Source organism: Montipora foliosa, chromosome 2 (assembly GCF_036669935.1).
Source record: "Montipora foliosa isolate CH-2021 chromosome 2, ASM3666993v2, whole genome shotgun sequence".
NCBI classification, from domain to species: domain Eukaryota; kingdom Metazoa; phylum Cnidaria; class Anthozoa; order Scleractinia; family Acroporidae; genus Montipora; species Montipora foliosa.
In genome coordinates, this window is record NC_090870.1 from 57,454,535 (window position 1) to 57,457,034 (window position 2,500).

Consider the following 2,500-nt stretch of genomic DNA (forward strand, 5'->3'; position numbering starts at 1 on the left):
GGCTTGCTAATGATACCAACAAAAGGAAGGCTGATCGTGGTTTTGGCAAGAAGGAGTCCAAGGAAATTCTCCGTTACACAGGGGTCTTTGTTCCCGCAGGATCTGGTATGTAATCAATTATGTTACTCCGAAGTTAAGCCGCGTGCGCTCCGTAAGCTGTGCGTGTGAGTACAATCGGAATCAAAAGTTGCAAATCTAACATATATATTTCACTCATCCGGATTGTAAATGACAAATTCATTGCTATGACTAGAGCTGTCACTGAGTGGTTAAGAGATGCTCTGGGGTCGACCAACAAGAGATGACTTCTGAGGCAGAGTTTGCAATGTTATGGAACCATTTTGTGCACTGTTGGAAATCTGACAAGCGTTCTCATGGTGAATGTAAAAATTTACAAAACAGATCTACATAGGATCGTGCGTGCCTCACTGAATAATTATATGTCGTCTTATCTGTAGGTATTTGTAGAGATTGCAGAGAGAGGCTTGCAGCTAGCTTACTTGGTGAGACTAGCATAGCAACCCCTTCAAGCGTAACAAAAGAAAGTCTCACACACAGTTTTGCAGAAATGTCTTTGGTAAGTCTGTACTTTTGGTCAAGAGATCCTAATTTTGTGTGTTTCCTGCGCATACTTTGGCCATGTCTTGGGAAAGTGTGTGTGGCTTTTGGTGGCTTTACTAAAAGACATTGAAGGATTTTATTTTTTAATTGGAATGACTGGGGCCAAGGGAATGGTGACGTGTGTAAGGCCAAAGACCAAAAAAATTCAATGAAGCAGGCTCCCTAGAGTTTTATGGCTGCGCGCAAGCTGGGCACTGGTATGGCGCGTAAATCCTGAATCGTGTATGTTCTTACAATCTTTATGACGGCAGCGTGACCAAATCTGTAAAATTAACTGCTAATTTTCTCGCATTCCCTTGGGTAAAATTTGTTTTAAATTGGCTCAGTTCTAACCACATACAGTTCCTATCAACTACCCTACATTTGTTAAAATCTGTCTGAATACAGTAAAGTAGTGGAGTGCCTTCACGTAATGTCACGCTTTGTGAACCGTTTACAAGCGTGGAAACTCCAGCATTCAAGATAGATGGTATAAGGCTTTTATCCAACATAGAGTATTCAGCTGAGGGGATTCGCGTGTGGAGGGCGTACGGAATCGGTCCGGGTAAGCTCGTGTATCAACAGCAGTCTTCTGGACAAGGTTCAGGCGCTTTACCGGCCCTTGTGGTAGCCCAAGTACACCGAAGTAATTATTCATCGATAAAAGGGTGAACTGCTTCCGCGAAGCCCTCAGGGGATGAAAAAGAATCCACAGGCTCGGGAGGGGAAGATGCTTCGACTAGCCTTTTTGCTTGTCCGGAGGACGGATGTATAAAAAGGTTCATTAGGCATTCCTCAGTGCTTCGTCACTTGGACTATGGTAAGCACCAATATACCCTTGAGCATGAAACCTTATACGAAAAAGCTGCTGTCCAATATGCAGAACAACTGGAAGGACAAGGAGCCACTATGGTAACTGTCGTTAAGTGTCCCTACCAAACACGCCAGTGCACGAAATCTGGATATCGGCTGGGCGCTGAAGATAACTGGACCTCGACGTACTAGGTTCACTGTTGCACAACAGTCATAACTTATCAAAAAGTTAAAACTCGGAGAGATGACAGGGCAAAAAACTGATCCGGCATCAGTGGCTCGATCTATGATGCATGCAAAAGATATCAATGGTACCAGGATGTTCCAGTGACGACTTCCTGACAGCCAATCAAATAGGAGGATTCTTTTCACGTCTTGCGTCAAAGAAAACTCTCCCTGACGAAGAAGCTGAAATCGAGGTGATGGAAACTGCTAGATATGAGGCTGACATTGATACCATGATATCCCAAGTGGTTGACGATCTCACACCAAGGCACCCGATTGTTTTTGACTCTTTCAACCTTTGCGAACTGTCCTCTACAAGGAAACTAAACACCCTTTCAATCCCACTCCTAAGAGAGATGTGTTGTCACTTTGATATCGCTGTTGACGACATCAAGGTTAGGCGCCGGAAACCGTACATCGAAAAATTAAAAACGCTCAGTGATAAGTGTACTTGTAAGCAGCTATGATTAAAGTAGTATGTATTGGATTAAGTAAATTATATCCAAACCAGAATTCGACATTTTCTTTTCAAAGTTTTCGTTTCTTTGCTGCCCGTGATTCTGTATTATTTCAGAATGCAATTTATGATAAGGAATTTCAAGATAACATTTGCTAATTGTTTTCACAATACGCAGTTCTGTATACGAGTTTAAAAAACGGGACATTGGACTTTCATACTTGCGATTTGGTGGGGTTTAAAATCCTTAAAATTGCCAAAAACCGTAACATCGCCTGGATTAATGGGGTAGCATTTTGTTCTGCGCAGTCTTATGACTGCTCTCTTTGAACGTTTTATGTTGTGCGTGCAATATAGTTAGTGGCACTTTTTGACACCTTTTTGCCCAAACTTCCCGTTGGCCGT